The sequence below is a fragment of the Erinaceus europaeus genome, chromosome 1, assembly GCF_950295315.1.
Source record: "Erinaceus europaeus chromosome 1, mEriEur2.1, whole genome shotgun sequence".
Classification (NCBI taxonomy): domain Eukaryota; kingdom Metazoa; phylum Chordata; class Mammalia; order Eulipotyphla; family Erinaceidae; genus Erinaceus; species Erinaceus europaeus.
Window position 1 is genome coordinate 25690 of NC_080162.1, and position 26187 is coordinate 51876.

At 48.0% G+C, this 26187-nt stretch overlaps 1 long non-coding RNA gene across 1 annotated transcript; it reads left to right on the forward strand.

Moving 5' to 3' along the window:
• Positions 1-2520: 2520 nt before the first annotated feature.
• Positions 2521-9432, forward strand: LOC132541534 (uncharacterized). Its single transcript, XR_009552684.1, has 2 exons — positions 2521-2680; positions 9105-9432. It is a non-coding gene; the product is annotated as an uncharacterized LOC132541534 (long non-coding RNA).
• The last annotated feature ends 16755 nt before the right edge of the window (positions 9433-26187 follow it).

Here is a 26187-nt window from a genome sequence, read left to right on the forward strand (position 1 = left end):
ATTGTATAGTCCTCAAGGCAACAGTCTGTAAAGTCTATGAATTACTCAGGGTCAGTCTATAAGAAACCAGCAGTGTGAAGGGAAATAAGCTGCTTTAAAATTGTGTAAAATGTATATAGGGTATGCCAGCAAGTCCTATACAAGTCTCAGTCCGAAGTAGATTGTTAGGGGAAGAATTGGCAGGGGATGCGACACTGCATGAGGGAGGTCAGCTGCTGGAATTGAGGGAGGTCAGCCGCTGGAATTTTGCCTTTCTGTAGATAGCCAGCTGGAACCGCCAACACGTGACAGGCAGGTCAGAAGCAGGAACGGCAAGCAGGCATTAAGAAAGTTCTGTCCTTGGAGTCTGTGTATCAGGTTCTTCAGATCGTGTTGAGTGACATCTAGGGTTTCGGGGGGTGTGCCACTGTAGTTGTGCCATCTAGTGGGTGACGTCAGGGTGTGCAGGGGTTCAGATGGTTTTTCCGGGATTCCTGTGAAAGAAACACAAACAATCTGCTTCTCGTGGTTAATTTGAACTTGTAACAAATTATAGGTTTGTTATAGTTGATACCTCGATGATTATAATTGGTTTAAAATCTCTATGATTTTATTTAAATGTCATCTAATGTGACCTCCTGTAGCAGCCTCTACCGCAGGATCTTGAGACCAATTTTAGCTAAAATATTTATTTTAAACAGACTCAAATTGCTTAGAGAGTTAATGCATATTCGTGACAATGATTTTAACGTTTACAGTGCCAGATTGATGCCAGATCTGTTGTGGATTAATTTCCACAAGATAGTTTACAGGGCACCTTTGGGGGCCCTTCAAAGGTGTCCTGTATATAAAATTTATATAGTTTAGTTTTGGGAATGAATAGTCATGTTAAACATTTAGACTTTTACCTAAATAGTTAGTTTCCTTAACAAATTAATTTTTACCTTGTCTGGTAATAGTGTAGCTGTAGGATTACACTTTTGACCGTTAAGTTAGTATTACCAAACTTGAGACATACCCATAAACATTTAGTTATAACAAACTGGAGGAAAAAGAACTTTTGTTATAAAAACACATTATTTAAAAACAAATTTATATCTGTCATTAGTCACACAGTTTAAGACTAAACACTTACATATATACCAAAACTATATATAAAAATCAAAAGAGGGAGAAAGAAAAAAAATTTTGGAATGTTTCTGGATGTCTCCAGAAACTTTGGCTGCGTCCAGCATTTTTATATAAAGCCAATTACCTTTTAGAGTACTCCGAGCAGATGGGTCATGCAAAAAAAAATTTTTTTTGTCATTCAACACACTCACTCACAAAAACAACTGGCCAGTTATAACATAAGACATACAGGGAAAGGGTAGGAGAGAGGTCTCTGTGAGCCAGATTTTGTAGGTTCTGCCATGTCGTATTACAGGTCCTGGGATGTATCCTGCATCTGGTCCTCTTGTAGTATTTCTTGTTCTTCAGGGATAACAGTGCCATCCTGCGGGTATTGTTGGACATGGCGGGCAGGAACCCAGACAGGTTTAGAGAAATTTTGAGGGAAAACGCATGCGAAACCCCTTCCCATGGTCAATAATGGGGCAGGCCCTTTCCAAATTTTATCAAGTGGGTCTCTCCATTTGACCTTAATAGATGGGAGGGTAGATGGTGTTTGCCAGTGAATAATAATAGGGGGTAAGGCCAAGTTATTGTAAATATTAAAGAGATTTAATGTAGTTAAGGCTTTTGCTAGCTGGATATTGGGGGGATATGTTCCTCCTTTATCTTTATTTAGTTGAGCCTTCAGAGTTGGATGGGCCCTCTCGACAATGCCTTGTCCCTGTGGATTGTAGGGAATGCCTGTGGTATGAGTAATATTCCAGAGGGAACAAAAATCTTTAAATTGTTTGCTTGTAAACATAGCTGCATTGTCTGTTTTCAAAAATAATGGGACCCCCATAACAGCAAAACAAGAGAGCATATGGCTTACAAGCTTTTTTGCACTTTCTCCTGTCTGAGCTGTAGCCCACATAAATTTAGAAAAGGTATCAATTGAGACAAACACATATTTTTGTTTGCCAAAGTTTGGTATGTGGGTGACATCAATTTGCCAAATAGCATTAGCTTTTAATCCTCAGGGGTTAACCCCAAGGGTCTGGACAGCAGGTGTCTTTATGAGACTTGCACAAGAAGAGCATGTAGCTAGGATATGTTTTAACTGTGGTACAGGAACATCAGGGAATCGAGCTCGAAGGCCTTTAAGATTAACATGGGTTAGAGAATGAAAATTATCAGGATCAGAGACAGAGACTGGGAAAGTTCCTGTGGAGGCAAGGCGGTCAACTGCAGCATTCCCTTCGGACAGGGAACCAGGAAGAGGGCTGTGGGAATGAAGGTGTTGAATATACAGTGGTTGGGTTCGAGAACAGAGCATAGAGGCGATTTGAATCAAGAGAGGGGAAAGTGGGTTGTCATCAATTTTCACATAAGAACGAGCAAGCCATGGAAGTAAGTTAACAGTATATGGCGCCCGGGACGTGGGGCGAAGAAGCCTTCTGGACCTAGGAACTCCGCTGATCGAGAGGATAGGCCTATCCGAATTCACAGAGTCATCGCAGCCGAGGGAGTAACGCAAAGACTCGCATAGATCACCATGGAGCTACCCGACCATGAGTCGCATCTGGAGGAGAGTGTCACAGCGGCTGAGGTAAGCAAAACCATGGGACATGAATTTAGCAAACAAGATTTATTTATTAAAGGACTCAAGGAGTCACTCAAGACACGAGGAACTAGGGTTAAAAAGAAAAAATTAAAGAAGTTTTAAGATTATATTGCAAATATTTGCCCCTGGTTCCCCCAGGAAGGCACTATAGATGAGAAGCGTTGGAGAAGAATTGGTGACTGTCTTAATGATCACTATCAGTCTTTTGGTCCTGAACGTGTACCTGTTTCTGCCTTTTGTTACTGGAATTTAATTAATGATATCTTAAAAATCTATAATAATCACCCTGATATTAAAAACCTTATTACAGAGGGTGAAAAGGTCCTCCGGCAACTTTCTAGTCCGCCGTCCAGGACAAAGTCCCCATCCCCATGCCCTTCTGTGATTATTGATCCTGATCCCCCAGTACCCAGTCAAAATAAAAGCCTCCCAGCACCCGATGAAAGTAAAAGCCCTGTTCCCCTCCCTACAGGTTCCACCTCACTCACTAAAGTTCCCTCCATTGACCCTCCTATTGCTAATTTACATGAGTATAAAACCCAGCATTCTTTCCCCCGCCTCTATCCAGTTTTATAAAACCCCCCCTCTCCTGAAGCACTTCCCACGGAGGATGAGGCTTTGCTAGAAAAAGAGGCTGCCAGATACTACAATCCTGATTGGTGTCCCCCTCCCTTTAATTCCCCTCCCTATATCCATACCCCTGCTCTCCAGCCTGACCCTCTCCTTGACAATCCTTCTGTCAGGTGGGCACGCTCAGGAGCCCTTACAGGAATTTCCACCCTCCGCAAGGTCCTTGCTGACCGGAGAGAGCAGCTTCAATTAATGGAAGAAATAGCTGCAGTTACAGAAGAGCTTACATTTTTAGCCTCACCAAAAAACCTAAGCCCAAAAACCCTAAACCCAATCCCTAAAACTAAAGCTAAAACTAAACCATCCAAATCAAAACTGGTTTTAGCTTTCCCTGTTACTCGGAGCCAGGCTCAAACTGATCCTGCACGTGAGGACTCTATACAAATAGAAAATCCTGAAGACCCCCAAGACTCAGATGTTGGTAGTGATGATAATCTCCCAGAACCTCCCGCCCCCTCTAAAACTGAAGATGACAAAGCCCAATCAAGTTCAGACGATGATAATGATGATAATTGCTCTCAAAAACATAAAAATCTAAATAATTATAATGATTCTCAAAAATATAAAAGTCTAAATCTTAAATACTTAGAAAAACTAAAAGCGGCAGTTGCTAATTATGGTCTGACCGCTCCCTTTACCATAACCTTGTTAGAAGGATTTAGTGATAAATGGCTTACTCCTAATGACTGGAATCAGCTGGCTCGTGCTGCTCTTAGTGGAGGAGACTATGTATCCTGGAGAATTGAATTCATAGAAAATTGTAGAGACATGGCCCAACGCAATGAGAAAAAAGACTCCTCAAAAACATGGACCCTTAAAAAACTTGTTGGTGAGAGCCCTTATAATTCCAATGAGGCTCAAGCCCATTTCCCACCCGGCTTGCTCACCCAGATACAGCAGGCTGGCCTAAAAGCATGGAAACACCTCCCCCTAAGGGATCGACCACCACTTCTTTGGCAAAAATTAGACGAGGCCCAGAAGAGCCCTACAGTGATTTTATCAGCCGCCTAATTGAGGCAGCAGAGAGGCTTGTCGGAGGTGAGGAAACCGATAATCCTTTTGTTAAACATTTGGCTTTTGAAAATGCTAACTCCGCCTGTCAGGATGCCATCCGTCCTCACAGGCGTGGCACTCTTGCTGATTATGTTAAGCTTTGCTCCGGCATCAGCACTACACATGCGCTTGGGCTCGCCATCGGGATCGCCCTCCGTAATAATAATTTTGCTGCAGGCGCTGGCCAACATGCTGTAACTGCAAACAGCCTGGCCATTTTATGAGAGAATGCACGGCTACTGCCCAAATTCAATCTCCTGTGTCAGAGCGCCCTCTACCGGCAACAGTTTTTCCACGCTGCCACAGGGGCAGACACTGGGCCTCTGAATGCAAATCGAAAACTAACATCCAGGGCCAATTCTTAAACCCCCGGGAAACTTCCTGCGGGGCTGGCCCCCGGCCCCCACACAAGGGACAAACCCTGGGGCTATCAGGTTTGTCTCTCGGGCTCCAGCCCAACCACTTCAGCAACCGCTCCAGCCGCTTCCCCCTCCCCAGCCAACTCCCAATGCCTCCGCAGATCAGTCTCTAGTCTCTGGAGAGCCACCGCAGGACTGGACCTCTGTGCCACCTCCCGCGCAATATTAACCCCCGATACAGGCCCTCAGACCATAAGTACTGGAGTTTTTGGCCCTCTCCCTCCAAATTTATTTGGCCTTATACTAGGAAGAGCTAGTTCCACCCTCCGAGGTCTGCATGTGGTCCCTGGAGTTGTTGATAATGACTTCACTGGAGAAATTAAAGTTATTGCCTCCACTCAAGGAGGCACGCAGGTTATTCCACCCAGTGAGCATTTAGCACAGTTAATATTATTTCCCTTACAACATCTTAATAATAATTTCCATAAACAGTCCCGTCTCAATGACCCCCCTGGGTCTTCAGATGCATATTGGGTCCAACAGGTTTCCCTCGACCGCCCCTCCTTAAAATTATTTTTAAATGGCAAACCTTTTACTGGTATCATAGACACAGGGGCTGATGCCACAGTTATTTCTGAAAAAGACTGGCCACACACTTGGCCCTTAACGGCCTCTCACACCCATTTAAAAGGCATAGGCCAGTCCACTGATCCCAAAGTCAGCTCCCAGGCTCTTACTTGGTCAGATGAAGAGGGCAATACTGGCTCTGTTACTCCATTTGTTATCCCTGGGCTGCCAGTTAATCTCTGGGGACGTGATATTCTCTCTCAAATGAATGTTATTATGTGCAGTCCCAATGAAAAAGTGACCCGGCAGATGTTAAATCAAGGTTTTCTCCCGGGAAGAGGACTAGGAAAAAACTCTCAAGGAATAAGAGATCCCCTTACAGTCGCCCAAAGAACAGATCAGTCGGGGATGGGTATCCCTCCCCCTCCGCCTTTTTCCTAATGGCCGTTGACATACCTGCACCCCATGCAGAAAAAATTGCCTGGAAAACAAATGTCCCCGTATGGGTTGATCAATGGCCTTTAACACAAGAAAAATCCAAAGCAGCACTGACACTAGTGCAGGAGCAGCTTGCTGCAGGTCACATAGAGCCAACCTCCTCTCCATGGAATACCCCAATTTTTGTCATCAAAAAGAAATCAGGAAAATGGCTATTATTACAAGATTTAAGAGCTATTAACAAAGTAATGTTCCCTATGGTGGCCCTTCAACTGGGTCTACCCTCCCCTGTAGCAATTCCCTCTGGCTATTTTTTTAAATTTTTTTATTTAAGAAAGGATTAATGAACAAAAACATAAGGTAGAAGGGGTACAACTCCACACAATTCCCACCACCCAATCTCCATAACCCACCCCCTCCCATAATAGCTTTCCCATTCTCTAGCCCTCTGGGAGCATGGACCCAGGGTCATTGAGGGTTGCAGAAGGTAGAAGGTCTGGCTTCTGTAATTGCTTCTCCGCTGAACATGGGCGTTGACTGGTCGGTCCATACTCCCAGTCTGCCTCTCTCTTTCCCTAGTAAGGTGTGTCTCTGGGGAAGCAGAGCTCCAGGACACATGACAACCCTTCGGCTTCATTACTTGGGTGAGACCTTTCCTTTTATAGTACACTCTAATTTCATTTCAGGTGGTTCACTTTCTAACAAAGTCCCATAACCTAGGTATACACCAGTTTCTGTGAGAGAGAGCGTATGTTCACACGTATCCATAAACTACTGCAAAATATGTACCTGAAAGCAGAAGTACATTAGAGTTTGCAGTGAGTACCTCCCTAACACTTCCTCTCCACTATTCCAAGCTTGTGACCCATGATTGCTCAACAAATTGTTTGGCTTCATATGTTAACTCTCTTTTCAATCACCAGGTTCCAGATGCCACCAGGATGCTGGCCAGGCTTCCCTCTGGCTATTTTAAAATAGTTATTGATCTCAAAGATTGTTTCTTCACTATTTCCTTACACCCTGATGATAGGCCTCATTTTGCCTTCAGCATACCCCAAATAAATTTTCAGGGCCCTATGCCCCGTTATCAGTGGAAAGTATTACCACAAGGCATGGCCATTAGCCCTACCCTTTGTCAAAAATTTGTCAATCAGGCTGTTGCTCCAATTAGACAAAAATGACTTTCCATATACATCCTACATTATACAGATGACATACTTTTGGCTGCCCCCCAAAAAGACAGCGTGTTCCTATGCCTAGAAGATCTGACAGCCAGCCTTTCAAATAAAGGACTTCAAGTTGCCCCTGAAAAAGTACAAATAGCTGACCCTTATACTTACTTAGGATATGACCGTGTGCTAACCCCACGGATTCAACTATGCACCTCCCATTTACAGACCTTAAATGACTTCCAAAAACTTCTAGGTGACATTCAATGGCTTAGACCATATTTAAAATTGCCCACTCATGCCCTGCTCCCCCTAAATGAAATCCTTAATGGTGACCCAAACACATCATCTTCCAGAAAACTTTCCCCTGAAGCCCAAGCTTCCTTAACCCTTATAAACTACTCCATACAAGAACAGACTGTTTTTCAAATTGACTATAATACACCCCTGTTGTTTGTTATCTGTTCCACTTCTCATATGCCCACTGGTGTTTTCTGGCAAAACTCACTTATGGCCAAAGATAAGGGGCACCCCCTACTATGGGTTCATCTGCCCGCTTCCCCTCAGAAGGTGCTTGCTACATATCCATTCCTGATTGCACAGCTGATTATAAAAGCACGTAAATTGAGCCGTCAATATTTTGGGAAAGATCCTGATTCTCTTATCTTACCCTACACTAAAGATCAGCTTGACTGGTTGCTCCAAGCCTCTGATGACTGGCCTATTGCATGCGCCTCCTTCTCAGGCACCATTGATAATCATTATCCCAACAATCCCCTGCTACAATTTGCTGCTGTACATCCCTTTGTGTTCCCCAAAGTAACAGCCACCCAGCCTCTTGATAAGGCCTCCTTGGTATTTACTGACGGCTCTGCTAATGGAATTGTAGCCTACGTGATTGATGGGAACCCCGCCTCTTGCCTCTCCCCTTACACTTCAGCCCAGCTTATTGAACTTTGTGCTATCATCAAAGTGTTTCAAGAATTGCATTCCCAGCCCTTTAACCTATATACAGATAGTGCCTATGCTGCTCATTCAGTGCCCTTGTTAGAGACTGTTCCTTTTATCAAATCTTCCACCAATTCTTCTCCCTTATTTCTAACATTGCGCTCCTTAATTGTTGCTCGAACCTGCCCTTTTTTCATAGGGCATTTGCGTGCTCACACATTGTTACCTGGTCCCCTCTCTGAAGGAAATGCACTGGCAGATGCTGCCACTCAGTTAACTTTCCCTGTACTTATAGATCCCGTTTCCCTAGCACAACAGGCCCATTCCCTCCACCACCTTAACTCTCAGACCCTTCGCCTTGCATACAAGGTTACCCGTGACCAAGCTCATGAAATTGTTAAAAATTGCCCTGACTGTTCTATCTCACTACCAGTCCCTCATACTGGAGTTAATCCACGTGGACTGGTCCCGAGTGAAATTTGGCAAATGGATGTTACTAATTTTAATGAATTTGGAAAACTTAAATACATTCATGTTACTGTTGATACCTTTAGTGGCTTTATCTTTGCCTCCCTCCATACTGGAGAGGCCTCAAAAAATGTTATTGCTCATGTCCTTCAATGCCTTTCAGTCATTGGTAAACCTAAGGTGGTCAAGACAGACAATGGTCCGGGATACATGGGAAAAAATTTTCAGGCCTTCTGCCAGAAACTCTGTATTAAACATATCACTGGCATCCCCTATAACCCTCAGGGCCAAGGCATTGTAGAGCGAGCTCACCAAAAGCTTAAGGCAACCCTGCATAAACTCAAAAAGACTTCCCTGTATGAAACTCGTGGAGCGCCACGTAATATCCTCAACCATGCTCTTTTTGTTCTTAATTTTCTCAATCTCGATGCACAAAGAAAATATGCTGCTGACCGTCTCTGGCACCCAGAGACCCATGATAGACAAGCCATGGTCAGGTGGCGTGATCCCCTGACCTCACAATGAAAGGGTACCGACCCTGTCCTCATATGGGGACGTGATTCAGCCTGCATATATGATCAAAATGAAGGAGCTCCTAGGTGGCTTCCTGAAAGACTTGTTAGACAAGTCAATGGAATCTCACCCTCAAGGGGAGATTGCCCTGCTCTTCCTAAGAACAGTGTTGATATACTTCCCTAAAGCCCCAAGAGTTACTAATGCATTCCGTGCCCAAGAACGCAAGTTCCTGAGGCCTTTCTTCTCCTCTTGTTTTTTCAGGAAAACAGCTCAACAATCTGAAGATGGCTCCAAAGAAGTCCAGCCGTGTGATGCTTCCTTGTCTTCTCTAACTGCCCCTATTATTGGCTGTTCCCACCCGTGCAGCGCTTGTTTTTCAATAGGAATTCCAGGTTAGAGAGACACAAACTAAGGACTCACACACCATAGTCCAAAACATTGGCACGGCGCGCTGTCCTCCTAAAGGTTGCCAGGAGACTGTTGTTATTAAGATTTCTCCCAAAACTATATCTAGCACCTATCGGCCTTATGCCTGCTTTCCCTTTGATAATAAAGACAGGAACGGATGCCGTACTGATGTTTCCACTTATGGAGGCTGCCGCTATTGGTCCTGCATTATTCATGATGCCCACTCGCCAAAAACCCACACCGGAAAGCCCAGTATTCTCAGATTACAAGGGTCCCAGTTTACTATTCAGATTTCTGATCCTTGGGATACCCACTGGCAAGAGGGAGTTATAGGTAAATTATATAATGATGGATATTCCAAATATCCTACTGGAACTATACATATCTCCCGACAATTGGCGTTGGCCGAGCACAGAGAACAAGTAAATCAAGTCATTATAGAAACAGAAAATAAGCTCCATTCGGCTTTCCAAACGAATTCGGCCATGGAAGTCACTAAAAAATGGGCTACCTGGCCCCTTTATCTCCAATATGCAATTGATCTTTTAAATCATTCTCAGATTGCGCTCAACACTTCCCGTTGCTTGCTGTGTGCATCCCTTTCACAACCCATTCTTGCAGCAGCACCTTTAAACAACACACCTCCAGTTTCCCTGGAGGCCACCACAAAAAAAACCCCTATGGGGCCCCAGCCCTCCATCCCCTCAGTCCCACTTTTTCTAGAACACATAGGCAGTTCATTCATACTGGTGTGCCTTTATACCAGCAACTCTGGCTCCGTTAATTTCACCTGCACCCACAATGTCTCTGTAAGCGCTATCCATACAGCCCCCCCATTAGCTTACTTCTGGTGCTGTGGGACACTTCTGACTAGCATAAATACCACTACCCCTGGACCCTGCCTTATAGTGGCTATAGTCCCCCAACTCACTTTATATGAACCTGATGAGTTTGCATGGCTCTTACACTCCACTCACAAAAGAGCTGTTTTCCTTCCATTGATAATTGGCATAGGCTTAGCTACCTCTACCGGCATAGATGGTGGGGCACTAGGAAATTCTATCTATTCCTCCCATGATTTTTCTAACAAATTACAGCAAGTCATAGACTCCACCACAAATAGTCTAGAGTCATTACAGAGACAGATCACGTCACTGGCAAAAGTTACTTTACAGAACAGGCGAGCTCTTGACCTTTTGACGGCAGAAAAGGGAGGAACCTGCTTAGTTTTACAAGAAGAATGTTGTTTTTACATTAATGAATCAGGAGTTATAGAAGAAAATGTCAGAAACCTACAAACACTTAGTCGAGATTTGAGAAATAGATATGACCCTTCCTCTGCACAATCATGGATGAATTCCCCCTTCTTTACTTGGCTGCCTTCAATCATAGGACCCTTGATTAGTCTTTTGTTAATGGTTACCTTAGGACCCTTTATTTTTAATAAGATTACTGATTTCATAAAACGGCAGATTGACTCCTTGGCATCAAAACCTTTGCAAATACATTATCACAGACTTGATTTGGCTGACAGAGGTCTGGCTGAACCTGAGGATGACAGACCCCCTTTTTGGATGGCATAAAACTCAGAATTATGCTCTGAGACAGCCAACCTTGGCAGGGCAAGGACACCAGTAAGGGGTGCAAGGCAAAGCACTGCAGGGGGAGGACCCTATAGTCCGCCTCTGAGTCCCCTGTGAAGCAAACCTGATTTACATGGAGGTTGGTGTCAGCAACAAAAATTGTTTCCCTAGAAACTGTGGCTCTGCCTCCCCTCCCCAAAAAGACACTGAGAGCCTTATAAGGTGCGGGAAGGTTGGTTTTGCACCCACCCCGCAGGAGGAATCGGGTCAATACTTCCCCCCTCTGGTTATGTCCACCAAACCTGCTGTTAGGGTCTCCGCTTCTCACCCCCAATTGCCTGCCTCAATTTAAAATTATAACAAAGGGAGGATATGCCAGGAGCCATTTCTCTGCTTGATAGATGATAAGCTTTGAGACAATGGAACCCCTCAAGACAAGTGTTAATTCCCCCCTGGGCAGGCCATTTCCCCTCAGGTAAACCATTTATCAGTAATCAAGTGAGTCAACACAAGTGAGTCAACACACAGTTTGGTTTCCACCATTTGTTGCAAGGAACATTCCGCTTTGAAGTTTGCTCCTCCTCCCCCTCCTACAGCATCCCTTCTCCTTCCCCAAAGCCTTATAATGCCTGTGAACACAATAAAATTTTGCAGCTTGATCAGAAACCTGTCTTGCTGTCATTCTTCCATGTCTCGTGTCCCTTTCATTCCAGGTCTTTTTGGGTTCCTAGCACCTGTTCACCGTCCTGCTGGTCGGGGCATGTTACTATTTTCCTGTGATTGTCTAGAGCACTCATCGCAGAAGCATGCCTGCCACTGAAGATAGAGTGGGTCTGGGAGTGCAGCACGAGCCAGATCTTTCCAGTCCTGTGGTGTATTGAGATGCTGGTAAAAGCTCCTTAAGACGGACTTGGTCCATGGAGCATGAATACCGTCCTCCCTGACCGCTTGTCTGAGTGTTCCAAGTTTTTTAGAGAAGTATGGCTTCCACGGCTGAGGGTTTTGTTTAGAAGGGGCCACGTTTACCGGGAAGGTGTGGATTTGGTCCGATGGCACGGGAGAGGGAGCTACAGAAGTAGAAGGTGCCGTAGAAACTGCTGTAGTGGCCACAGGGGAGACTGAACGCATATCTATGGGGACGGAGCTCCCGGGGTGGACTGCACATGGTTTAAAGTCCTTAAATGCTGAAAAAATATCCTTTAGCTCTCGTATCTCAGCCACTAGGTCCCTTAATGATGTTGTATCAGCAGGGGGCAGGGTCAGGGACGAGGAAGCCTCAGGCAGAGCTGAAACCATGGCGGCAGGGGCAGGGGGCGGGGTCAGGAACGTGGAAGCTGCAGGCAGAGCTGGAAACCGGGGCAGCAGGGGCAGGGGGGGGTGTTCAGGGATGCAGAAGCTGCAGGAGGAGCTGAAATCGTGGCGGCAGGGGGCGGGGTCAGAGGAGGAGCGTCCGAACACGTGTGCGTGTCTGTGGGAATGGAATTCTTGGGTCTAGCTGCTGATGGCTTAGGATGTCTGTCTTAAGCACATGTGATTTAACTCTCGTACCTCAGCCTCAAGGTCACTTATCCTTATGGCATACCATGTTTTACATATCTTGAAAGTGGTGACCACAGTTATAAAAATCCAAGGGGTAGCGAAAATTAAACCGTTTATGATAGCGCAAATCTGTCCCAGGTCAAGAGATAATGACTGGGACACCTCCTCATAAAACGAAAAATTTCCCATGGTGCAGGGAAACACGGGGCCACAGAGGTGGGCGGATGCCACTTACCTGTGTCTGGGCGGTTTCGGGGACCTCAGGCTGGGCCACCCAGCAGGGTGTGGGCACGGAACACGATGGGCGCCAGATGTTGTTGTGGTGGTCTGGTGTCGGGCTGCACCGCGGAGAAGAGAGTGGACGTCCAGAGCAAAGGGGTACACAAATCTTTATTATAGGATGGGGGGGTTTGGTTCAGACCACGTGGGGCCAGCCGGCAATGGCCGTCCCCACTACCTGACCACGGGGGGAAAGAAGGGGGCGAGATCTGAGAGAGAGGGAGCTGAGAGCCCAGAGAGGGGGGGTGAGGGGGCTTTTTATTGGGAGACAACCAGGGGTGACGTGTGGGGCCAGGATTGGTTGAAGGGGGCACTGATAGGATTTGGCGGGGCGTAGTAAAACCTGGGGGTGGAGACTGCATCAGAATAACTCCTCAGCAGTCAACGCCCATGTTCAGCGAGGAAGCAATTACAGAAGCCAGACCTTCTACCTTCTGCAACCCTCAATGACCCTGGGTCCATGCTCCCAGAGAGATAGAGAATGGGAAAGCTATCAGGGGAGGGGGTGGGTTATGGAGATTGGGTGGCGGGAATTCTGTGGAGTTGTACCCCTCCTACCCTATGGTTTTGTTAATTAATCCTTTCTTTAATAAAAAAAAAAAGAAATAAAAAAAAAAGAATAACTCCTCAGCAACAAGATTGAACTTTGAACCTTGAACTTCAGAGCCTCAGGCAGGAAATTCTTTTGCAGAACCATCAGGCTCTCTCCCCAGCACTTTGCCCTATCATTCTTGAATAACAAAACTTTAAGAGTTTAAAAAAATTTTAAGGCAGCACTAAAAATAATAATGGAATTTTTTGCACAGAGGAGGCTTCTGCATTCTGTCTTAAAAAGATCAGTCAAATTTTGTGAAGAGGCCTTGGCCAGACCAGAGACTGTTTCTTCCAGACACCAGAGGGGAGCCAGGTAAGGGTGCCCCAAGGCAGTAGGAAAAAATAGTGCTGCTGGAAGTGCAGGGACTGTTCTGCAAGACACAGGAGCTATGGAGTTCATCAAAACACATTTCTGGGGTTGGGTAGTGGTGTAACTGGTTGAGTGCACATGTTACCATGCACAAGGACCCAGGTTCAAACCTCCAGTCCCCATCTGTGGTGTGAAAACTTCACAAGTGGTGAAGCAGGCCTGCAGGTGCCTCTCTATCTCTCTCTTTCTCTCAATTTCTGGCTGTCTCTATCCAATAAATAAATAAAGACAAAATATTATTAAAGCATTTCCATGGTGTAGAGTAAGTACAGTGGGGTAGGGGCTTTGTTAGGTAAGAGGGCACAGAAATTCTGACAAGCCCAGGCCTCCAGCAGCCAAGGGTCTTTATTGCCCAGTTCCTGGTGGTGTTAGAGCTCTCCTTAGGGAAAGCACCCAATCTCCCCTGTACCCTGCTGGCATGGTAACTGTAAAATGCACTTCTTTGACATATGAACTTCACATATTAGATATAACAGTCTGATCATAATCCTACTACACTATCTTTGCCAGTTATAGCAGCTAGATAACTCATTTTTAACCAAGACTTTAAGCACAATCCTTAGCCCAAGAAGATGTAACATCTCTTTATACCAGTCCTTGCACTTTGTGCAAAGTGTGCTTAACCCGCTGTGCTACCGCTCAGCACCCTATATCTCTTAATTCCTAATAACCTAACACCTAGCCTATAACATGAAAACCAAATTCAGTTCAATCATATCACAAAAAATACATTAAAGAGTACAGAAAACTAAAATAAGATATTCTTTTTTTAAGAAAATATTTTGTTTTAATGAGCGATATACAGAGAGAAACACCAGAAAAATGTTGAGCTCTGGTTTAGGCTGGTTTTGAGAACTTAATCTGGGAGCTTGAAGTCCTATTCTCTTTATAGCCTCTAGTGTTTCTAAATAAATGAATAAATAAATAAATAAATAAATAAATAAAATGGTCTGGGAGATAAAGCAGTGGATAATGCTTTGAACTCTAAAGCCTCTCCCCTCTCTCTTGTTAATGACTACTTTTAGGGATTGAGTTACAGCAAAATGTTTATACAAAAATATTTCTATACCTGAGGTTTTGAGGTCCCAGTTTCAATCCACAGCACCACCAACAGCCAGAGATGAGCAGTGCTTTGGCCTTATCTTTTTATTTACTTGTATTTCTTGCTAGCTCCTCCAGTAAAATAAATAAATATTTAAAAAATAACAAATAAGTATTTAAACTATATAAAATATTGTATTTAATAAAATATGTAGCATATATTATTCATAAGCCACTGCCTTTTCCCCAGAATGATATGGGTCATATAAAAATCCTAAAATAAAGTGTTTCAAAATAATAAATACAAGTGATTCTATTAATTGATGCAGATTAAGAAACGTTAAACAAAGCCCAATGCTATTTGATATACTCACTCTTCAAATTAGGATTAAAATAGCATTGCAATAAGATATAGATTATGTTCAAGGCTTGAATCTAAACATCTATTCCTGAAATCATTAGCAAGTTCAGGATAATGAATCTCCCAACTACTGCTTTTTAAGATTTTATATATTCATTTACTGGATAGAGATGAAAAGAAACAGAGAGAAAGGCAAGAGAGAGACCTGCAACACTGCTTCACCATGTATGAAACTCCAATTCTGCGTGTGGGACTATGGGCTTAAACCCAAATCCTTGCAGATACTGACATGTTCTCAACCAAGTGTGCCATGACCTGCCCTCTCCCATGCTTTATTACTGAAACTTTATTGCAGAGAATAATGCCATAAACACATATTACTGATACCATGTTAGAAGTTTACTACTGTGCTGTCTCTTCTGCCCCATTATTATTCTCATTATTACCATTATTGTTGGCATAATTTCCCCCAGAGCCCTGCTCATCTCTAGCTGGTGGTGGTGCTGGGTACTGAACTTGGTGCAGCCTCTTGCACAAGAGAGGGAGCCCTGGAAGGAGCTATGGTGATTGAGAAAAAGAAAGAGAACAAAAGTCAAAAGATAAAGTGCAAATTGGTAGGCAGGGGTCTACAATCTCCTAATGAGATGTTAAATGAAGTGTATTGTTTGTAAGACAGTTTTTTAAGAATGTGAAGAAGTCTAGTAATAGCTATGCTAAATGTCTCTCATGCCTGAGCCTTTGAAGACCCAGATCAAAGAGTTGTTCAGTGCTCTAGCTAATAATAATAAAATAAATCTTTCTCAGACATGAACATGTTGCATATGCATCTAGTCCACTCATTGACACTGTGCTGTTCTATCATAAGGCTACAATTGTTTCTATATTGTTTTCTAAAATGTTGATAGTAAAGTACTGGAAAGAAAATGCTCAAGAAAAAAGTAAAAACATATTAGTATGTACAGACATAAGCTATATGCAACTACTATAGTACTGAGAAAAAAGGCTAGGGAAAGAGAGTGTCCAGGAGTGGAGCTGCATGACCATGCTCCACACCCAGCCTCGAGGTCTGGCCACACATGGGAGATGCTATGGTATCAGAGGATGGCTAGGGAAAGAGAGCATTCAGGAGTGGAGCTGCATGGCTATGAACCACACCCAGCCTCTGGGTCTGGCCACACATGGGAGATGCTATGGTATCAGAGGAAGGCTGGGGAAAGAGAGCGTCCAGGAGTGGAGCTGCATGGCTATGAACCACACCCAGCCTCCGGGTCTGGCCACACATGGGAGATGCTATGGTATCAGAGGAAGGCTAGGGAAAGAGAGCATCCAGGAGTGGAGCTGCATGGTCATGCACCACACCCAGCCTCCAGGTCTGGCCACACATGGGAGATGCTATGGTATCAGGAAAAATGTGGGGAAAGAGAGCGTCCAGGAGTGGAGCTGCATGACCATGGTCCACACCCAGCCTCCAGGTCTGGCCACACATGGGAGATGCTATGGTATCAGAGGAAGGCTGGGGAAAGAGAGCGTCCAGGAGTGGAGCTGCATGGCCATGAACAACACCCAGCCTCCAGGTCTGGCCACACATGGGAGATGCTATGGTATCAGAGGAAGGCTGGGGAAAGAGAGCGTCCAGGAGTGGAGCTGCATGACCATGCTCCACACCCAGCCTCCAGGTCTGGCCACACATGGGAGATGCTATGGTATCAGAGGAAGGCTAGGGAAAGAGAGCATCCAGGAGTGGAGCTGCATGGCTATGCCCCACACCCAGCCTCCAGGTCTGGCCACACATGGGAGATGCTATGGTATCAGAGGAAGGCTGGGAAAAGAGAGCATCCAGGAGTGGAGCTGCATGGCCATGCACCACACCCAGCCTCCAGGTCTGGCCACACATGGGAGATGCTATGGTATCAGAGGAAGGCTGGGGAAAGAGAGCATCCAGGAGTGGAGCTGCATGACCATGCTCCACACCCAGCCTCCAGGTCTGGCCACACATGGGAGATGCTATGGTATCAGAGGAAGGCTAGGGAAAGGGAGCGTCCAGGAGTGGAGCTGCATGGCTATGAACCACACCCAGCCTCCAGGTCTGGCCACACATGGGAGATGCTATGGTATCAGAGGAAGGCTAGGGAAAGGGAGCGTCCAGGAATGGAGCTGCATGGCCATGCACCACACCCAGCTTCCAGGTCTGGCCACACATGGGAGATGCTATGGTATCAGAGGAAGGCTGGGGAAAGAGAGCGTCCAGGAGTGGAGCTACATGGCTATGCACCGAACCAGCCTCCAGGTCTGGCCACACATGGGAGATGCTATGGTATCAGAGGAAGGCTGGGGAAATAGAGCATCCAGGAGTGGAGCTGCATGGCTATGCTCCACACCCAGCCTCCAGGTCTGGCCACACATGGGAGATGCTATGGTATCAGAGTAAGGCTAGGGAAAGAGAGCATCCAGGAGTGGAGCTGCATGGCTATGTACCACACCCGGCTTCCAGGTCTGGCCACACATGGGAGATGCTATGGTATCAGAGGAAGGCTAGGGAAAGAGAGCATCCAGGAGTGGAGCTGCATGGCTATGTACCACACCCGGCTTCCAGGTCTGGCCACACATGGGAGATGCTATGGTATCAGGAAGAAGGCTGGGGAAAGAGAGTGTCCAGGAGTGGAGCTGCATGGCTATGCTCCACACCAACCCCCAGGTCTGGCTACACATGGGAGATGCTATGCTATCAGAGGAAGGCTGGGGAAAGAGAGCGTCCAGGAGTGGAGCTGCATGGCCATGCACCACACCCAGCCTCCAGGTCTGGCCACACATGGGAGATGCTATGGTATCAGGAAAAAGGCTGAGGAAAGAGAGTGTCCAGGAGTGGAGCTGCATGACCATGCTCCACACCAGCCTCCAGGTCTGGCCACACATGGGAGATGCTATGTTATCAGAGGAAGGCTGGGGAAAGAGAGCGTCCAGGAGTGGAGCTGCATGACTATGCTCCACACCCAGCCTCCAGGTCTGGCCACACATGGGAGATGCTATGGTATCAGAGGAAGCCTGGGACAACGTCTCCCTCTCTGAGTTGCCATCTGAAAAGGATGAAAGTGAACAGGTGCCTCCCCCAGACTCTGCCTAATGGTCTGTGTGGGTCCATCAGCCCTGGGTGATTCTGTGCTGAGGAGGTTGGGAGAGATGTTGTGTGTGGGAGTAGTGGATGAGAGGTGCCTGACCCAAGGGGCAGGTCCAGCAATTGCTCTGCCTGTGTTCAGAGGGCTGGACCTCTGTAAACGCTGTTCCCCTCATTTAAAAGGTTCCTGAACAATAACAGTGATGCCATCTGGCAAGCCACCTCATGAGATTGGGTCAAAGTAATTCCTTATCCAGACCTACCTCTAAACCAACTTCACCCCCAATCAGCAAGAAGTATCCAAAATGAACTTGTTGCCCCACATCCCTTTTTATCCCATTTTAGGGTCTGAAATGAAGGAAATATGCAGAGACCTGACATCCTAATCTCAAGGGAAGAGCTTATCTTGCTGAAATGGAAAAGTAAACCCCTCACCCACATAGGAATTTACCCCCACCTACACTAGACATCTTCAACATCTATAATGGTAATAATGAGAATATTAATGGTGCAGAAGAGACAGCAGAGTGATTCTTACAGAAAAAGAATATTAGAATCAGCAAACAAGTAAATGCAAAAAAGATCCGTACCCTTTAGGGAAAGACAGAGTCAGGCTGGGGGTACAAACTGACTTGCCAATGTCTATGACCTGCAGAGAAGCAGTGACAGAAGCCAGAACTCCTTCCTTTTGCATACCAAAAAGAATTTTGGTTCATACTTTTAGAAGGGGAAAAAGATAGGGGAGGATGATCAGAGGGCTCTGGACCCAATTCCATCAGGACCTAAAATAGTCGTCACCTAGAATCTTTGTTTTCACACCGTCACCAAATGGGAAGTGAATCTGGAAAATGCCAGACCTACAATGTGATCTAACAATTTCTCTCCTGGGGATATATCCAAAGGAAACAAAAACACCCACCTAAAGAGATCGGTGTACACCTATGTTCATAGCAGCACAGTTTGTAAAAAACAAGCCAGATGCCAAACAACAGATGAATGGCTAAGAAAGTTGTGATATATATATTAGATTACTACTCAGCTGTTAAAAATGATGCTATCTCCTTTGCCTTATCTTACCTGGAACTTGAAGGAATCATGTTAAGTGATAAACCCAAAAGAGAACAATGACTGAAAAAAAATGTTTCTAGGTGGAACTTAAGAAACAAGGACAGTGAAGAACACATAAAAACTGAAACTTGAACAGGGTGTGGTGTGTTGCAGCAGAGCAAAGGACTCTGCAAAGTAGGGGAATAGGTAAGGAAAGGGGGTGGTGGTGGTCCCTGATGGTGGAAATGGAACTAACTTGAGAGTGAGAGTGTTCTGAAGACACCTATCAGAGAGAGATGAGAAACTGCACCAATGTGTCAACAAATGTGCTATAAAGCACTGAGCCGCCAAAAAATTGCTACAAAAAAATTAAAAAGAAAAAAAGAGTTGTATGAGAAAAAAAATGAAAATACTGAGTAAAAAGGTGCTATGAAGGACCTCAAGACCAGTCAATGGACATTGTAAAAATGATTAAAACAACAGACAAACTCAGCTTCCCCAGGGTAACTCAGCACACTGTTCAGTTCAGGGCCCATGTGGCTCTCAGCTTCCCCAGGGTAACTCAGCACACTGTTCACTTCAGGGCCCATGTGGCTCTCAGCTTCCCCAGGGTAACTCAGCACACTGTTCAGTTCAGGGCCCATGTGGCTCTCGGCTTCCCCAGGGTAACTCAGCACACTGTTCAGTTCAGGGCCCATGTGGCTCTCGGCTTCCCCAGGGTAACTCAGCACACTGTTCAGTTCAGGGCCCATGTGGGTCTCGGCTTCCACAGGGTAACTCAGCACACTGTTCAGTTCAGGGCTCATGTGGCTCTCGGCTTCCACAGGGTAACTCAGCACACTGTTCAGTTCAGGGCCCATGTGGCTCTCGGCTTCCCCAGGGTAACTCAGCACACTGTTCAGTTCAGGGCCCATGTGGCTCTCGGCTTCCCCAGGGTAACTCAGCACACTGTTCAGTTCAGGGCCCATGTGGGTCTCGGCTTCCCCAGGGTAACTCAGCACACTGTTCAGTTCAGGGCCCATGTGGGTCTCGGCTTCCCCAGGGTAACTCAGCACACTGTTCAGTTCAGGGCCCATGTGGCTCTCGGCTTCCCCAGGGTAACTCAGCACACTGTTCAGTTCAGGGCCCATGTGGCTCTCGGCTTCCCCAGGGTAACTCAGCACACTGTTCAGTTCAGGGCTCATGTGGCTCTCGGCTTCCCCAGGGTAACTCAGCACACTGTTCAGTTCAGGACTCGTGTGGGTCTCAGCTTCCCCAGGGTAACTCAGCATACTGTTCAGTTCAGGGCCCATGTGGCTCTCGGCTTCCCCAGGGTAACTCAGCACACTGTTCAGTTCAGGGCTCATGTGGCTCTCGGCTTCCCCAGGGTAACACAGCACACTGTTCAGTTCAGGGCCCATGTGGCTCTCGGCTTCCCCAGGGTAACTCAGCACACTGTTCAGTTCAGGGCTCATGTATGTGGCTCTCGGTTTCCTAAGGGTAACTCAGCACACTGTTCAGTTCAGGGCCCATGTGGCTCTCGGCTTCCCCAGGGTAACTCAGCACACTGTTCAGTTCAGGGATCATGTATGTGGCTCTCGGCTTCCCCAGGGTAACTCAGCACACTGTTCAGTTCAGGGCTCATGTGGGTCTCAGCTTCCCCAGGGTAACTCAGCATACTGTTCAGTTCAGGGCCCATGTGGCTCTCGGCTTCCCCAGGGTAACTCAGCACACTGTTCAGTTCAGGGCTCATGTGGCTCTCGGCTTCCCCAGGGTAACACAGCACACTGTTCAGTTCAGGGCCCATGTGGCTCTCGGCTTCCCCAGGGTAACTCAGCACACTGTTCAGTTCAGGGCTCATGTATGTGGCTCTCGGTTTCCTAAGGGTAACTCAGCACACTGTTCAGTTCAGGGCCCATGTGGCTCTCGGCTTCCCCAGGGTAACTCAGCACACTGTTCAGTTCAGGGATCATGTATGTGGCTCTCGGCTTCCCCAGGGTAACTCAGCACACTGTTCAGTTCAGGGCTCATGTGGCTCTCGGCTTCCCCAGGGTAACTAAGCACACTGTTCAGTTCAGGGCTCATGTGGCTCTCGGCTTCCACAGGGTAACTCAGCACACTGTTCAGTTCAGGGCCCATGTGGCTCTCGGCTTCCCCAGGGTAACTCAGCACACTGTTCAGTTCAGGGCCCATGTGGCTCTCGGCTTCCCCAGGGTAACTCAGCACACTGTTCAGTTCAGGGCCCATGTGGCTCTCGGCTTCCCCAGGGTAACTCAGCACACTGTTCAGTTCAGGGCCCATGTGGCTCTCGGCTTCCCCAGGGTAACTCAGCACACTGTTCAGTTCAGGGCTCATGTGGCTCTCGGCTTCCCCAGGGTAACTCAGCACACTGTTCAGTTCAGGACTCGTGTGGGTCTTAGCTTCCCCAGGGTAACTCAGCATACTGTTCAGTTCAGGGCCCATGTGGCTCTCGGCTTCCCCAGGGTAACTCAGCACACTGTTCAGTTCAGGGCTCATGTGGCTCTCGGCTTCCCCAGGGTAACACAGCACACTGTTCAGTTCAGGGCCCATGTGGCTCTCGGCTTCCCCAGGGTAACTCAGCACACTGTTCAGTTCAGGGCTCATGTATGTGGCTCTCGGTTTCCTAAGGGTAACTCAGCACACTGTTCAGTTCAGGGCCCATGTGGCTCTCGGCTTCCCCAGGGTAACTCAGCACACTGTTCAGTTCAGGGATCATGTATGTGGCTCTCGGCTTCCCCAGGGTAACTCAGCACACTGTTCAGTTCAGGGCTCATGTGGCTCTCGGCTTCCCCAGGGTAACTAAGCACACTGTTCAGTTCAGGGCTCATGTGGCTCTCGGCTTCCACAGAGTAACTCAGCACACTGTTCAGTTCTGGGCCCATGTGGTTCTCGGCTTCCCCAGGGTAACTCAGCACACTGTTCAGTTCAGGGCTCATGTATGTGGCTCTCAGCTTCCTAAGGCTAACTCAGCACACTGTTCAGTTCAGGGCCCATGTGGCTCTCGGCTTCCCCAGGGTAACTCAGCACACTGTTCAGTTCAGGGCCCATGTGGCTCTCGGCTTCCCCAGGGTAACTCAGCACACTGTTCAGTTCAGGGATCATGTATGTGGCTCTCGGCTTCCCCAGGGTAACTCAGCACACTGTTCAGTTCAGGGCCCATGTGGCTCTCGGCTTCCCCAGGGTAACTCAGCACACTGTTCAGTTCAGGGCCCATGTGGCTCTCGGCTTCCCCAGGGTAACTCAGCACACTGTTCAGTTCAGGGCCCATGTGGCTCTCGGCTTCCCCAGGGTAACTCAGCACACTGTTCAGTTCAGGGCTCATGTATGTGGCTCTCGGCTTCCCCAGGGTAACTCAGCACACTGTTCAGTTCAGGGCCCATGTGACTCTTGGCTTCCCCAGGGTAACTCAGCACACTGTTCAGTTCAGGGCCCATGTGGCTCTCGGCTTCCCCAGGGTAACTCAGCACACTGTTCACTTCAGGGCTCAGGTGGCTCTCGGCTTCCCCAGGGTAACTCAGCACACTGTTCAGTTCAGGACTCATGTCGCTCTCGGCTTCCCCAGGGTAACTCAGCACACTGTTCAGTTCAGGGATCATGTATGTGGCTCTCGGCTTCCTAAGGCTAACTCAGCACACTGTTCAGTTCAGGGCTCATGTATGTGGCTCTCGGCTTCCTAAGGCTAACTCAGCACACTGTTCAGTTCAGGGCCCATGTGGCTCTCGGCTTCCCCAGGGTAACTCAGCACACTGTTCAGTTCAGGGCCCATGTGGCTCTCGGCTTCCCCAGGGTAACTCAGCACACTGTTCAGTTCAGGGCCCATGTGGCTCTCGGCTTCCCCAGGGTAACTCAGCACACTGTTCAGTTCAGGGCCCATGTGGCTCTCGGCTTCCCCAGGGTAACTCAGCACACTGTTCAGTTCAGGGCTCATGTGGCTCTCGGCTTCCCCAGGGTAACTCAGCACACTGTTCAGTTCAGGACTCGTGTGGGTCTCGGCTTCCCCTGGGTAACTCAGCATACTGTTCAGTTCAGGGCCCATGTGGCTCTCGGCTTCCCCAGGGTAACTCAGCACACTGTTCAGTTCAGGGCTCATGTGGCTCTCGGCTTCCCCAGGGTAACACAGCACACTGTTCAGTTCAGGGCCCATGTGGCTCTCGGCTTCCCCAGGGTAACTCAGCACACTGTTCAGTTCAGGGCTCATGTATGTGGCTCTCGGTTTCCTAAGGGTAACTCAGCACACTGTTCAGTTCAGGGCCCATGTGGCTCTCGGCTTCCCCAGGGTAACTCAGCACACTGTTCAGTTCAGGGATCATGTATGTGGCTCTCGGCTTCCCCAGGGTAACTCAGCACACTGTTCAGTTCAGGGCTCATGTGGCTCTCGGCTTCCCCAGGGTAACTAAGCACACTGTTCAGTTCAGGGCTCATGTGGCTCTCGGCTTCCCCAGGGTAACTCAGCACACTGTTCAGTTCAGGGCCCATGTGGCTCTCGGCTTCCCCAGGGTAACTCAGCACACTGTTCAGTTCAGGGCTCATGTATGTGGCTCTCGGCTTCCTAAGGCTAACTCAGCACACTGTTCAGTTCAGGGCCCATGTGGCTCTCGGCTTCCCCAGGGTAACTCAGCACACTGTTCAGTTCAGGGCCCATGTGGCTCTCGGCTTCCCCAGGGTAACTCAGCACACTGTTCAGTTCAGGGCCCATGTGGCTCTCGGCTTCCCCAGGGTAACTCAGCACACTGTTCAGTTCAGGGCCCATGTGGGTCTCAGCTTCCCCAGGGTAACTCAGCACACTGTTCAGTTCAGGGCCCATGTGGCTCTCGGCTTCCCCAGGGTAACTCAGCACACTGTTCAGTTCAGGGCTCATGTATGTGGCTCTCGGCTTCCCCAGGGTAACTCAGCACACTGTTCAGTTCAGGGCCCATGTGGCTCTTGGCTTCCCCAGGGTAACTCAGCACACTGTTCAGTTCAGGGACCATGTGGCTCTCGGCTTCCCCAGGGTAACTCAGCACACTGTTCAGTTCAGGGCTCATGTATGTGGCTCTCGGCTTCCCCAGGGTAACTCAGCACACTGTTCAGTTCAGGGCCCATGTGACTCTTGGCTTCCCCAGGGTAACTCAGCACACTGTTCAGTTCAGGGCCCATGTGGCTCTCGGCTTCCCCAGGGTAACTCAGCACACTGTTCACTTCAGGGCTCAGGTGGCTCTCGGCTTCCCCAGGGTAACTCAGCACACTGTTCAGTTCAGGGCTCATGTATGTGGCTCTCGGCTTCCCCAGGGTAACTCAGCACACTGTTCAGTTCAGGGCTCATGTATGTGGCTCTCGGCTTCCCCAGGGTAACTCAGCACACTGTTCAGTTCAGGGCCCGTGTGACTCTCGGCTTCCCCAGGGTAACTCAGCACACTGTTCAGTTCAGGGCCCATGTGGCTCTCGGCTTCCCCAGGGTAACTCAGCACACTGTTTAGTTCAGGGCCCATGTGGCTCTCGGCTTCCCCAGGGTAACTCAGCACACTGTTCAGTTCAGGGATCATGTATGTGGCTCTCGGCTTCCCCAGGGTAACTCAGCACACTGTTCAGTTCAGGGCCCGTGTGACTCTCGGCTTCCCCAGGGTAACTCAGCACACTGTTCAGTTCAGGGCTCATGTGGCTCTCGGCTTCCACAGGGTAACTCAGCACACTGTTCAGTTCAGGGCCCATGTGGCTCTCGGCTTCCCCAGGGTAACTCAGCACACTGTTCAGTTCAGGGCTCATGTATGTGGCTCTCGGCTTCCCCAGGGTAACTCAGCTCACTGTTCAGTTCAGGGCTCATGTATGTGGCTCTCGGCTTCCTAAGGGTAACTCAGCACACTGTTCAGTTCAGGGCCCATGTGGCTCTCGGCTTCCCCAGGGTAACTCAGCACACTGTTCAGTTCAGGGCCCATGTGGCTCTCGGCTTCCCCAGGGTAACTCAGCACACTGTTCAGTTCAGGGCTCATGTGGCTCTCGGCTTCCCCAGGGTAACTCAGCACACTGTTCAGTTCAGGGCTCATGTGGCTCTCGGCTTCCCCAGGGTAACTCAGCACACTGTTCAGTTCAGGGCCCATGTGGCTCTCGGCTTCCCCAGGGTACTCAGCACACTGTTCAGTTCAGGGCCCATGTGGCTCTCGGCTTCCCCAGGGTAACTCAGCACACTGTTCAGTTCAGGGCCCATGTGGCTCTCGGCTTCCCCAGGGTAACTCAGCACACTGTTCAGTTCAGGGCTCATGTGGCTCTCGGCTTCCCCAGGGTAACTCAGCACACTGTTCAGTTCAGGGCCCATGTGACTCTTGGCTTCCCCAGGGTAACTCAGCACACTGTTCAGTTCAGGGTCATGAATGTGTCTATGTAGACACAGAGGTGACACACAGAAAGCGAGAGGGCATAACAGCTCCACAGCTCTCTGTGCCTGTGATGCCAAAGCAGGCCCCCTCCAGGGTAGCTGTCTCATAAGCCTGCCTGCAGATTCACAGCAGCCCCATCTGGAATCGCAGTCACTGCATGGAAAAGTAACACTCTTAGGAGAGGGTGATAGCAAAGAGATACTCATGTCTGAGGCTTTGCAATCCCAGGTTCAGTCCCAACACCATTATAAGCCAGAGCTGAATAGTGCTTTGGTTTAAAAAAGTCAAACACAGTGCACAAGGTCCCAGGTTTGAGCCCCTGGTCCTTACCTGCAGGGGGAAAACTTCGTGAGTAGTGAAGCAGAGCCTCAGGTGTTTCTCTGTCTCTCCCTTCCTATCTTTCCCTCCCCTCTCAATTTCTCTGTATTTTCAGGGCTAGTGGCTCACCTGGTAGGGTGCACGTTATCATGGAATTAAATGTATTTTCAGGGCTAGTGGCTCACCTGGTAGGGTGCACGTTATCATGGAATTAAATGTATTTTCAGGGCTAGTGGCTCACCTGGTAGGGTGCACGTTATCATGGAATTAAATGTATTTTCAGGGCTAGTGGCTCACCTGGTAGGGTGCACGTTATCATGGAATTAAATGTATTTTCAGGGC